This window comes from Pangasianodon hypophthalmus, chromosome 29 (assembly GCF_027358585.1).
Source record: "Pangasianodon hypophthalmus isolate fPanHyp1 chromosome 29, fPanHyp1.pri, whole genome shotgun sequence".
Taxonomy (NCBI): domain Eukaryota; kingdom Metazoa; phylum Chordata; class Actinopteri; order Siluriformes; family Pangasiidae; genus Pangasianodon; species Pangasianodon hypophthalmus.
In genome coordinates this window covers 10,420,778-10,435,232 of record NC_069738.1, presented here as the reverse complement: position 1 = coordinate 10,435,232, position 14,455 = coordinate 10,420,778, and the positions used below count along the sequence as shown (strand labels likewise).

The 14,455-nt window shown below is 37.6% G+C and overlaps 1 protein-coding gene across 4 annotated transcripts in view; it reads right to left on the bottom strand.

Moving 5' to 3' along the window:
• The window catches only part of thrb (thyroid hormone receptor beta), a 119,422-nt gene extending 105,984 nt beyond the window's left edge, over nt 1–13,438 (bottom strand). The window contains exon 1 of one of the 4 annotated variants that reach the window (XM_026942419.3): nt 13,156–13,438. The gene's annotated coding sequence lies outside the window, so the exon portion shown is untranslated. The remainder of the gene's footprint in view (nt 1–13,155) is intronic. The other 3 variants (XM_026942417.3, XM_026942421.3, XM_026942422.3) reach the window with 3 other exon arrangements.
• Between the last annotated feature and the right edge of the window lie 1,017 nt (nt 13,439–14,455).

The window sequence follows — 14,455 nt, the reverse complement described above, 5'->3', positions numbered from 1 at the left end:
AATTTAAAAATTTTAACAAAACTGAAGCAACAGTGAACTTAGCTCACAATTTTCAGAGGAAATACTGCATGATATTATAAATAAGATTCACTCAACTTCAATTTGTTTATGACAGAATTATTCAATTTAAAGTAATCCACCTCCTACACTGGACAAAAGCAAAATTAGTAAAATTTTCCCCAAGTGTAGACTCCTCGTGTGATAGGTGTGGAGTTGGGATAGCTGATCACACACACACCTTTTGATCAGGTCCAAAACTTGTTAACTACAGGCAATTAATATTTAATTTTCATTCAGGAGTGCTGCATATATCCATTAATCCTTCCTCCATTCTAGCAATATTTGGTTTAACTCTACCAGAGCTCTGCTTGGATAACAATGTAAAAAATATGATTGCTTTTAAATATGATTGCTAGCTAGATGTCTTATATTGCTTAAACGGAAGGACAGATCTTCACTTACTTTTAGTCATTTGGTTAGTATCGTCTTACACTAGAGAAGATTCGGTATTCTACGAAGGCTGTAGTCAAACATTTTTTCCTATTTGGCAGCCAGTGCTGACATACATACATACAGAAAAAATGGATCCAACTGAAATTTTTGCCGTTTGAGTTTTTTCCCCCTCGTCGTTCTCATTTAATGCTACATCTGGCCCTGTGAGGCCATAATTATATGTTATAGAATAGAACATTTTATTCTATTATTCTTCTTATTTTAGTTATTTTTTTCTCTTCTCACTGAAATTCTTTCATCTGATTTTATCTAATTTTGAAAGCAGAGTTTACAGATTAAGATTGTATATAAGATGATGTGCAGTAATGGTGGAATGGGGAGCTCTGTTGGAGCAAGAGTATTGGGTATGTTTTGTCTTTATCTGTTATTATTATTATTATTATTATTATGAAAAATAACAATTAAAAAACACCAACTGAGGGAAAAACCTTTGAAAGATTGGTGTTTATTCCTCCAGTACAGTTTCAGAGAATTGTAAAATCTGAGCCAAGATGCACTGAAGGTGTTCTGGCAGCTTGCGATGGTCCAACACCTTACTAACATTTTTTATGCTGCTTTTTCCTTTAATTTGTCATCTATTTATAGGTGTGCAAAGGGTCTGTTAAGCTGTTAAGACTGTTAAATTTTCATATTTGGTTCACACCAATTTGCAACAAGTGGTATCAAAAAGGAACTTGTATTGCAAAACATGTTAACTGAAATTATTACTGTTGTGTATTAGACCTGTTTTACAGTTGTAAGTGGTTACAGTTTCAGCACATGTACAATAATCTTGTTCTGTATGTGGTTTTAATCAAGAAAAAAAGGGAGTAGGTGGTTTGTAGCATTTTTTTCCCCCGATTAATGCTTTGAAAATTAGAATATGAATTTTGCTTCAATTGCACATCACTATTGTTGTAAAAATTTAAGAAAATGCACAAAGAATGTACAAAGAAGATTAGCGTACATTCACATATATAAAGGGACGTTTCCTTGTCTCCAGGATGGTATCATCAAGGCTGATCTTTTGTACCTTTAGCATGTATTTTGTACCTGGGAAGGTGTATTTGATGTACCTGTAATTAGCTTTTACAGTAACTCATTAAAGGTACATCAGTAGTACATAATGGCCAATTATGTACCTCAAATTATTTTTAAAGGTATAGATACATACAAAAGATGTACCTTTAATGGTACCACCATAGCTACAAGGAAAACTACAGTCTTGAACCTTTGTACTGTACCAGTATCTTTATTTCTAATACTGTATAACTAAGAGCAAACACTCTGGTTACAAATGATCTATGTTAAAGTCACATACTACAATCTAATTTGATTATTCTGCTAGTGATTTGTGTAATGCCAATCAAGATGATGGTGTAGGCAAAAGCTTACTTACCAAGCACACAACTCTCTGACACTGATAAGATTAAACTTAATCTTAAGCATATTATAAATCAGCATTGAACCAATCTAGCAAAGCCACTTTCGAACACTTAGTTTTTAAAGCTCAGAGAATTTCTCCATCCAAACACAGTGGTGTGAAATTCAGGGTGCTTTTTAAATTAAAAAAATAGTCTGGACTCTAACATCAGTGAAAGAACCTACTGTTCCTGCAGAAATATAGAAATGTGCTAGAATTTTAAGGAAGTTACTGGCTCTGTGTAGCAAATGCTGAGGTTTGGAAGCAGAAGGTAAATCAGATCTCCTGAGATTTGCGGTTAACTGGGAGCTTGTGAAAAGACTGGATGAATCTTTAACATCTGTAAATCAAACATGCAACTAGATGGAATGACAGAATAATTACCACAATGCAGAACAACATTCCCGAATGATGGGAAAATTCCTGATGCGCTTGTTTTTGCGGCTACAACCCATTAAAGCACAATACACCAAATGAGCTGTATTTGGGTTGGGCTTTCTGTAAAGCTCTGGCATCGGCATGTTGGTGCTTCAGCAATACAAAAACTGGGTTTGAAAGTGTTTTAGTTGTGCTAAAACACAATAATTGATATCAGTAATCTTGTTAGAAGAAGATGGGAGCAGGTTTTCTTTGTGCAATCCTTACAACAACAAAACTAGCCACAGTAAATCAATCTTGTAATAATGTTTAATGTAACACAGTTTTGCAGGTAAAAGAGCTGCTTATAAAACCTAGTGTTTCAATTCATTGCTTGAATTTAATGGCTTTAATGGCTATTTAACGGTCCCAGTCACACAAATCAGGATAAGTTCAATGATTTACATAGTTTAAAAGTGTGTGAGCAGCTTATCTCAGCAAATGATAAAGGTTTTCAGAATCTTTATAAATTAGGAAATGAAAGGAAAAAGAAAAAAGGTAAGGAGATTTTAATGAGCAATAATAAAAATCCATGATGCGTGACAGGGTTTAATATAAACCTGTGATTTGCCTTGGAGTACTACTCACTACTGTCAGAGCTGCTGTTATGGAAAATGCATCAACACGCAGAACACAATGGCACTGTTATATAATTATTTCTGTACTGATGACCACAAACCTAAAGCGGAACTAAACACCTAAATAAATGAATATGAGAGTAAATGAACAAACTGACCAGGGATAGCATGGAACAAGCTACATTTGACAAAAAGAGACAAACATTGGGAATGATTTTAGTCATTCGTGTCTGTTCTCTGACTAACAAGAAACTTAAAGTAAGGCACAGAAACTGACGTTGCAATCCTAGACTGAGCTAACAGCATAAATACTGAGCAGTCATTGACTCAGGTTTATGCAGGAACATGAATAAAAAATGCTTGACAATCATCAAACCAACCACCTTAAAAAATGAGGGCACTCTTCAATTTATTTCAATTTATTCGCAGATTGTGACTAGCCAAATAAAGCTATTGAGTTCTTATTATGTTGTCCTAATAGCTCGGCCAAGATTTTTTTAAACTTAAAATGTGGCTCTTATCCAAAGCACACCATTTTTACACTAAAACACTGCCAAAACAAACCAAATCCACATAACCTGCTGCAATTATACATTTTTTAAAGAGTGAAAGAGTGTTGGGTTAAATGCTAGAATGCTACCTCATTGCCAACACTCAGCAATTTGAAGATTAAAATACATGAAACATGCCAATAAACAGTAAAATAAATAATGTTCAATTGCGAAACATGTTAGTTCGTGCTATCATTTATGCTGTAGCAGTTATAAACAGTTGACTTCCCTCATCAGCCTGTCTTTTTTTCCCTCTCTCTTGAAGTTAATAAGACAAAAAAAAAAAAAAAACGCAGTCTTCTATCTTGAAGACTTTCCCATCTGACTGTTACAAAGCACTGACACTGGAGACTCCTTCCAAAAAAGGTTAAATAAACGTCTCGTTACAGACAGCTTGTCCAGTCTATGTTTATATGTTTTTCTTTGCAAAATAACGTCTTTCCAATCAGTTTTTTATTATTAGGTTAATATTATGCGGCGTGAATGCAATACAAGTCCCTGTGAAAGAGCTGTTACTATAGCAACAATAATGTATTAGAACAAGAGCATAATATAAACCTATCATTTGAATTACATCCAGCACTACAGTTGTTTATAATTCAACAACAAAGCAAGCTAGCTAGCTCATGTTAGCTGGGATTTTCTGAGAACTAATGTTCTAGCGATGTTTTTTTTTTCAAGTCCAGGGTAATGTGGTAGGTAAAAGATGCTGGTTAAATGTTTTCCTGCATTAACGGAAAGGTGAAAAAGATGTTAAATAGTGTAGGTTTCTGCAAAACACATGACTTTCATCATACAGCATCTCAAAATCGATGAAAGTGCGCTCCAGGCGTTTTTATTCAGATGACTTGGAAATGCACACAACACTGCTACGTTAGCTACTTTGAATGAGCAATTTATGTTAGCAAACATTTTGCATCCTCTTTGCCTCTCTCTGTCTTTCTCTCTCTCTCTCTGTCTCGGCATCATTTGCATTTCCTAAGAAAATGCTGAAAGGAAGTGAGCAGTTCTGGATTATTAATCCACTTATTATTTGGTAGTTTAACAGACTCAAATGGTTAACTAGAGGCAGAATATTATGCTGTGAGCTCTCCCTCAGCATGCTGTATAGAGTTGCCTGTCACAGCCATACTGAAAGACATTGTTCAGACTGCGTGTAAACAAATAGCTCGTACAGACAATAGAGAGGCTTAATATCACAAAGCAGCGTCGTGACGTCGAGGAGAGGTCAACGTCTGGGGGAGGTGATGAGTAAACATATTTGCAGTTAGCTCTATGCAAAGAATATGGTTTGCTTCTTTGGCTAAGCTTCAAACTGTAGACAGAACAATATGGTTTGGGTTGGTAACAAACTTAAAAAGGGATATCAAGTTTTTGGACACTTTATTCTTGATTTCAAAGGCAAATTGCTGGTTTCCCAGTGTTACCTTTGCTACACTCTGCTAGGAAAAATGCTAAGTGGTCTGTTTTTGCTAGTCAGAAGGGGTGTTAGCTAGCCAGGGGCCATATTCATAAACCATCTTATCTTACCACTTCTATTGTAACTGGCAATAAAAGTTCCTAACTAAGAGTTTCTCCATCAAATCTATTCACAAAACAGTTAACAGGAAGCTTTACTTATGGAATACTGAAAGATGATAGCATGTTTCACTGACATGAACGTTGACGTCAATGAAATCCCAATGCACCATGTCATAAAAAATAAAGAAAAACTACATGAAAAATGAAAATGTTGCCGATTTCATAAATGGAAACAAACAAATTTCAAATATATTTGGGCCATTTTGTCAAATGTGATTTAAACACACAATCATTCATTCATCTTCAGTATTCGGAGTCACACATTCACACACACACACACACACACACACAGGGGTAATTTAGGGATAATTTCAAAACACCTAGGCAATGCACCTACTGGTGTATTTTTTTGAGAAACGGGAGGAAACTGGAGAACCTGGAGGAAACCCATGCTGACATAGGAGGAACATGGACAGAAACCCACAGACCCGAGCTCACGATCGAACCAGGGATCCTAGAGCTATGCATCTGTATTTTAATGTTCATTAATTAGATTACACAAGCTGTCTACCCTACACTGTAGTGTATCCTAAGCTTTAGAGCTTGTGAACTGTCACACTTTCCGGAAAATCCGATTCTCAGAATCCTCACTTCCCCTCTCTCTGCCAAGTACAACTGCTCCAACTCGCCGGAATTCTAATCAGATTCACCTGTTCCTCTTCGTTTTTCTGGTTTGTACTCTGTGTACGGATTTTGATCCTGTTGCTTTTTTTTTTTTTTTTACTTTGCCTTTGATTGTTGTTTTTGCCCTGTTCACATTGTGTTTTGCTTTTTAAACAAACTGTAGCCTGCGTACGTCTCGGCTAGTCTAATCGATGCCTGCTATGAACATCTAATGAAAAACATATTTGTCGTGAGCATTTAGATTTTTGGTACTTTGTAGTATGAAATGAGCCACACATTTCATTTTTATTGTAAACAGGTTTTCATGCGCGTGTTACGTCACCTCTGACGTGATTGAATTGTTAACAGCAAGGGAGAGAGCATTCATTGTTTTATGTAAAACGCATCTCACAGATAATATTTGCAGATCGTCTCTGCTATATAACTAAATTTTTTTATGTGACCAAGTAGCGGAGAGTCGTGTAAACTTTGATCTTCGTCCGAACTGGATTACTTAATAGATAAATAGGTGACTGCCCTTACAACTCCACACTCATTGAAATCCTCCATACCTTATAAAAGCACATTGTTGTCATTATACATGAACTTGACTATGCTGTTAATCACTGACAGCAGTCATTCAGGATTGTTTGTGATTTGATCTTAGTGAGTTCTCTGTTTTTGCAGAATTAGGACTTGTTTTTGCATAAAAAGGCTTTGTGATATGGGTGATTAAACAATTGGAGTGCCATTTATATCATCTGTCTTTTAAAAATTAAATATTATCAATAAAATTGAGTTAAACCATCTCAGGCAAAGAAATCAAAGGTCTCTTGGTTGCATTTCGCTCTTAAATGAGTAACAGAGATGAAACGCTGGGTAACAGGGTAACAGGGTTGAGGTTTGTAGCATAGAATTAGCAAATACATAATAGCATCCATGCTAATGCCATGAAGCCATTAAGGAGATTCTAATGATTTACTTAAAATTTGCATCTATAATTTGGGAAACAGGGATATACGATGCAAGTGACCTCAGTCAGTATCACAATATCATTAAAAATAAACAAGAGGAACAGTGAGAGAACTTAATTTTCTTCCTCCCAGGATCTTCAGGAAACTCAGAGGATGCACCTTCATAACCAATAATGTTTAAAATGTCTTTTACCTTTATTTTACCTAAATATCTGTAAATGTAATATCAGTGGAACACAAATGGCATGCCAATCATGGAATCACCCATTTTAAAGAAAAATCCTTAGGTAAATATCCCGAAGTCCTTAATATTAGGAGTAACTCATCCAATTTTAAAGACGTTTCTCCTAAAATGGACCTACTTTTAGACTCGAGATCCTTTGTGAATACGGCCCCTGACTGGTAAAGCGATCTTTGTATTTTGTGTTACACAATCATTGAATAGCTATATTTAAATGTAACTCATAAATAAAATGTTTCTAACTCGAACTGTTGCTTCTCACATGTTTAATGTTGTAGATAAGGAGATCCATATAAAGGCTAGATACAATTCTTTCAATAAAGCACATTTGGTTACTGGTTAGAAGTTGCACCACACCTTCAAAAGCTCTGACCGAGAATTGATAAACTATTCAGCCAGCAAGTCCCAAAGAGAAATCCTTCCATCCATTTTCTGTACCGCTTATCCTACACAGGGTCGCGGGGGAGCCTGGAGCCTATCCCAGGGGGACTCAGGGCATAAGGTGGGGGACACCCTGGACCAATCCATCGCAGGGCACAATCACACACACTCTCACACACTATGGACAATTTAGAGATGCCAGTCAGCCTACAACTCATGTCTTTGGACTACTTTGAAGTACGGGGAGAACATGCAAACTCTGCGCACACAGCGCATTGGTGGGATTTGAGCCCCCAACCCTGGAGGTGCGGGGCAACAGTGCTAGCCACTAAGCAACCGTGCCCACCAAAAGAGAAATATTTGCAAGATATTTCGCAAGAATATTTCGCAAGAACATTTGATTTTACAGGCTTTAAACACAAGTTTTAGTAACTGTACATTTTCTCTAACTTTGTTATAACTTCAGGGTTAGAACATTATGTACTAGTGTGAGATATATATATATATATATATATATATATATATATATATATATATATATGTGTGTAATATATAACATAGATGTACAAAATGACACCAAATTAAAACCTCCATACTCAGTCTCTATTTCTGTTACTTTTTCTCTTTACTATATTATAATTGCCACTGTGAGACTTTCTGGGTTTAATATCACACCTGCAAAGAAGAATGAACAATGCAAACTCCCATGGCAGCTTTTCCCCCCCAAAGCAGCTGGTGTTATTACCATACAGCCCCGTACATATACACACACTGCAGTTTCTATCAGTAACTAGTGGGCATGACTGCACCGTTTCAATCAGTGCTGAACAGCATACAGCGTTTTTAATCACTTTCTAATTATCGTTACCAATAAAAGCATTTGTAACGTGACATTTTTGTGCCATTTGTGACTATTTTCCAGCCAAAGCTTTTCTGCGGCAAATCAAACTTACATTGATAGATTTTATTTTCACATGAATGAACTCAAAACGTTCTTCATTAACCTTGACAGAAAGCGAGGGCGTCGTATCTTTCAAGTGAGAAAATCAAGCCATAAGATTACTAACGTGAGAAGATCTGTATGTGGTATTTAATATTTCAGTGACAAAAGCTACACTGAAGCTGAATGAAATGCAGAGCTAGTGTTTAAAATTAATGCTGATGCTTGACCAATGATATGGCACCTATTATTGAACAAAACGGCACAAAAAGCGTACTTTTTTGTTATTTTGACTCTCTTCAACTCTTACAGTGGTATTTTGACCCTTTGATTCTTATAGTTTTTTTTTTTAACTCTTTGACTCTTATAATGTTATTTTGACTGTACTTGATTCTTATAGTGATATTTTGACTCCTTGACTCATAGGTTTTGTTTTTTTTTAACTGTTTGATTCTTATAGTGTTATTTTGACTCTATTTGATTCTTATAGTGTTATTTTGACTCTATTTGATTCTTATAGTGTTATTCTGACTCTATTTGATTCTTATAGTGTTATTTTGACAAAGTGTTTTTATTTACTCTTTGACTCTTATTTTGACTCAGTGACTGTTATAGTGTTTTTCTGACACTTTGACTCTTATAGTGTTATTTTGTCTCTTTTTGGACTGCATGTTGGCTTCCATAAATCTTTGCTTGTATCTATAAAGAGCATCTTAATAGTTTAAAAACATAAACTCAGAGAACACGATTTTTTTCCTCATCAAGTGAATCGAGAGCACAAGGCCTCTACCTAAACACCGCCCCTCTGCTGAACCTGAGCTTTTAATTGATTCCGCCATCAAGTCTGACCATCTGTCCATGTGCTTGGGGAGAGAGGACTGTTTCTTCTGTCTTTTTTGATTTTATAAATAAAGCAAGTAAGCGAGTAAAAAACTCCATAAAAAATAACCTCCTTTGTGGGTCTGGCAGCCACGCTAAATGTCCATGGAATACGCAAAGAGACCAAATCTAATCAGTTTCTGCTTACATGAAGTAAAAAAAAAAGAAAAGAAAAAAAAAAAACCTCAAAGATATCCAATGACCTTTATGAATGTCCTGTTACACTACCTTTTTTCCCCTAGTTTTTTTAATCTTATTTCACCTTCAAGTAAACATATTCTTATCACATTTCAGTATAATAAAAAGGTGTGGTTAAGGTGAAGGATAAGCTATCTCAGATATCACTAGGGTATCTCTATAAATACACACACACACACACACACACACAGATTAAACGTAGTACACCACGTTTCCAGACGTGATAATGGTTGATGATGTAATAAGCTGTTGTCACATTCATTACAAAAACCCCAAACTTCAGTCTGGTGCTAATGCTAATGCTGGTCGGGCATTGTTCTGTCATTAATGGCAAGATTGAAATAAAAAGTAAATTGAGTTGCCAGTTTATTAGGTACACCTCCATTGCGCTTCAGTGCTTTTGCAAATCTGACCTAATACAAGTCTTTCTTGAGAGTAACATTGTTGTTCTTCTTTCGGCTGCTCCCGTTAGGGGCCACCACAGCGGATCAGTGCTCTGCATATTTGATTTGGCACAGTTTTTACGCTGGATGCCCTTCCTGACGCAACCCTCCCCAGTTTTATCTGGGCTTGGAAGCGGCATTGGGAGTGCACTGTCATATGCAACCCTAGTGGCTGGGGTTGGTGCCCTGGCCAGGAGTCGAACCCGGGCCGTGGCAGTGAGAGCGCCGACGCCTAACCACTAGTCATGCAGGGACCCCTCTAGATAATAACGCATAGTATATAAATGCTCTTTGTAAGTATTGTTAGTGACGTGAAAATCAATTGGGCAATTAAAGTTTTTTCAAAGATGTTTTGAAATTGTAGTAAATATTAATATTTTAGTCATAGATAGACAGATAGATAGACAGATAAATAGATAGATTTTCAAATAACAGCACATGCCATGTTTTAGTCCTTATACAACAGCAAATCAGCAAGGGTTACAATTATTTTATTCGTTAACGAACGACACGTCGTTTTTTTAGCCATTTTATAGTTGCATTTAATGCTGTGGAATCTCTGTGAGAAAAGCCAGCTTCTGTTATCACTTATGTTATTACAGTCGTTGCTCACCAGCCTTTTTTTTCCCCTCCCTCTCATGAGAGAACCCGAAAGCACAAACTCCTATGCCCTGCTCACTGATACAAAGCGCCAACACGACAAGATAAGTGGTACAGAAAGCTTCACCATATCAATGATTACACGTTTTTTTAATGTTTATTAGTGCTTGGATTATGTGGTGCATTTTCCATACACGATTAGAAATATGAAGCTGTGTTCTGCCTCACAGCCGGCACTACTGTGAGAGCTGTGCTGTTACAGAAAATTAATCAACACATTCCGACCTGTCAGATTCAATAATAAAGAAGGTATAAACTCCTTTATGTCACCGCTTTTGTTTTGAATAGGCTTGTCAACCAAAAATATCCAGACAACCACAGCGCTGTGGTCAGAGACTGACCTGCTGTGCATGATACACTTGTTCCAGCGCCACAGTGTATCAAATTACTACCATAGCAGCGTCACTGCTGTGCTGTGTAGGTGCATTATCCAAATAATATCTGGTCAGGGGCCTTGTAGTGGTTGCTGCTGGCTGACAAAGCGTGTATAAGAACAGATGGCCGTAGTCAGTAATTGTACACCTAGAAATTGAGGTTTTATGATAGATGAACCTGATGAAGCAGCCAAGGTATATAAAGAACAGTCAAGTTGGTCTGTGGTGATGCAGAATATGCGTTGTTCGTGAATGACTCTGCTCTTTGACTCAGCTCATCGATTCAGAACATTGAGAGCCAACTCACGACTCACATTTTTTTGCAGATTTGGACAAAGCTAATACTCTTGCTTTGTACTTTTATCAACATACTTCCATGGAAACCTCAATTCTATGTTTGAGCTGTTCGTTAGCATGAATGGTGAGACGAGTCTGACTCTCAGTTGTTTGAATGAGGCAGCACGAGAAGAAGGATCCTTGTACAAGATGTATGTAGCCTTGTGTATGTACATTTGTAGTGACCTCTGTAGTGAATTTACAATTATTTAAATAGAGTAGGAGACGTTAACTGGCGGACCAGGGTCAGGATGCAGACGCTGCAAATTATTTCACCAGACTGATCTGAGCATTTGAAAAATACCGCAGCAGAGTCGATGTATGCTATGCTAAAACTGAAAACTCGCTGTAGTTCAGCGACTCTTGTTTCTCTAGACACCAGTCACACACGTTTATGTAAACTATTTAACCAGAGACTCGCACTGTAGCTAGTCAGATCAGCTCAGAAGTTTCATATAGTTTTCGTGTTATTTGCCGTCTCTGGTCTGATTAGCAAACTGACTACATGTATTGTTTAAAAATAAGTTGACAATTAAAATAATGTTTGACAATTAAAGTAATGTTTACAAATTAATAGACAAAGAACAATATGTTTATTCTTCCTGCATCAAATTCAAAATGTATCTCATCTGTTCAGGGTCTATGACGCTAGTCAAAAGGGGTAACATGACGAAACACAACATAACCACTTCTTTATAACTATATACAAATAATTAACAGTTAACGGCTGTCGACATTCATCCGTACGACATTTGTAAGCAAGAAACTGTACGTAAATGGACCTTTACGAAGCTGAATATCCCTGAAATAGAGTTTATAACATGTAGTGCAAAGTAATTACAGGTTAATTAGAAGGTAAATCTTATATCTTAGGCAATGAACAACAGCATCTTATCAAAATATCAAAAAAAATTGTCTGTTTTCTTTTTTTTAATGGAAATGAGTCATTTGGGAGTTGACTCTTATTGCTGAACTGAGCCAAATGATATGATTCAGTAAAAAGATTCAGAATTCCCATCACTGGAGCAGAATACAGTCATTTTGAGCACAGCCTCTCCCTTCAGCGTTTGACCTCAAAAGCCCACCTTGGGTGGAGAGACCTATTTTTGTGACCCAATCCCAAATAAACCCTTCCTCCCTTCATAAGCACACTACTTAGGTTATGAAATTACACCATACGTAGTGCACTATAGTTTCCACAAGGGAGTCGTTTAGGAGTGAGCCGTATGTGCGCTCGCGCTGAATTCTCTGACACACTGCCTAGTTGCGTAATCCTTATCTACGGCAGCGCGCGAGGGACACTAAGCAGGTTCAATTCCCTAACTGCGAACCGCGAAGTCATTAATTCTCGAGTTTCACCACTCCTGTCGCACCCTGATAGTATTATTCAGCTTATTGTCCTGGGCGACTTCAGTTTGTTTCGCTTTGTAACGCGCATTTCCATACCACACTCAATAACAACATATATATATATATATATTTAAATATATATATATATACACAGAGAGAGAGAGAGAGTTAGACAGTAGTGTCATGATATGCTTGCGTGCTAAATATCGCGAGACATTTTCACGAGACATTTTTTTTTCTTGAAAAAAAAAATGCTAGAACAACTGGCACGGGTGCACTGTAGGATAAAGTTGTGCATACTCTTAGTGAACTTAATGGCAATGTTAATAAACAGTTTAAGACACTTGTAACATGTGTATATTTCATGTGCACACAGAATAACTTGCATAGCTCAAGCAGGACGCATGAAAAAAACACTAATATTTGACATCCTCCATTGCTGAAAAAGCTTTCTGAGCAGCTTTCCTCTGCGAAACTGACACCTCCAGCGCCGTGCAACCACATCCGCTCTCAAAAACGGCACAAACATTACGCGCTTCTGAGATTAAACACAAACAAAACAAGTGATGAACTAAACCAGCAAGTGAAATAATGCAGCACGCATGTACACATACACGCGCGCGCACACATCCACACACCATGAACTAGCGGAGCAACCTGCGTTTAATCTTCCTTTTCTTTAATCGGAGCCCGGTCAGCTTTGACAACCGTCAAACGTAAGGGATATGACTCACCTCCAAAGCCTGCGGAATGAAACAGGTCCAAAAAAAGTGCCCTTGTTTGTGTCTTGTATCAGGAGAGTCCAGAATTGGAGGACCGCTGTGTCCTGGAACGACCCTGCGGCGCGAGAGAGAGTCAGGGCCGGTCAGGTCTAACACGGAGCCGGGCGAAGCCGCGCGCGCACACTTACACTTACACACACACACACGCACACACACACACAAGTGCAGCTCTCGCTTTCGATCGCTATGAGGAATCAGAGAGCAGTTTTGTTTTTTCTTTGCGAAGGATCAGATTCTTATCGCAATGCTCTGCTCCAGCAATCTGGTTGACTTTAATGACTGAAAACAGAACCAGGCTAATTCATCCTGCAGGTTTACTGATACTAGGTTTTTTTTTTGTTGTTGTTGTTGTTTGTTTTTTCAAGCAAGAACAGAACCTGAGTTACAGTTATTTCATTCTTTCATTCATTCATTCATTCATTCATTCATCCTCAGTAAGTACTTTATCCTGGTCAGGGTTGCAGGATCAAGTAAGGTGGGTCATCTGTCCATCACAGGGCACTACACACACACACACACACACACACACACACACACACAGATGCATTCACACCAATCCGCATACCAACATGTTTTCGGGAGCTGGGAGGAAACTGGAGAACCCGGAAAAACATGAACAGAAGAAGAACATGAACTCCGCACAGACAGTAACCCGAGCTTAGGATCGTACCGGGTGTCTGTACTAACCCTGATCCACAGCCTAAATGTGAAAATATCACTATATTCGGTCAGGGGTTCAAGCACCAGCACCGCAATACTGCCACTGTTGGGCCCTTGAGCAAGGCCCTTAACCTTATAATAATAATAATAATAATAATAATAATAATAATATTAATAATAATAAAAGTTTTATTTATATAGTGCCTTTGCACAGCTCAAGGACACTTTACATTCCAGACTAATAGACACAGGGGGAAAAAAGGGGGGAAAACACAGAGGAGGACTTAAACAAACAAAAGAGCAATGATATAAATATTTCAGCTGTTAGGGGATGAGCCAAAGTACTGAAGAAATAAATGTGTTTTAAGTTATGATTTGAAAGTCGAAATAGAGGTGACAGTGCGGAGGTTCTTAGGGAGTGAATTCCAAAGTTTTGGAGTCATTACGGCAAATGATCTAGCACCCATGGTGGAGAAGCGGAAACAAACGTGGTACAATGAGTAGGCCTGTATCAGAGGACCTGAGAGTCCGTGCTGGGATTTAGGGATGGAGGAGCTCAGAATCTATCTGCTCCAGGGGCCCCGTGTCATGG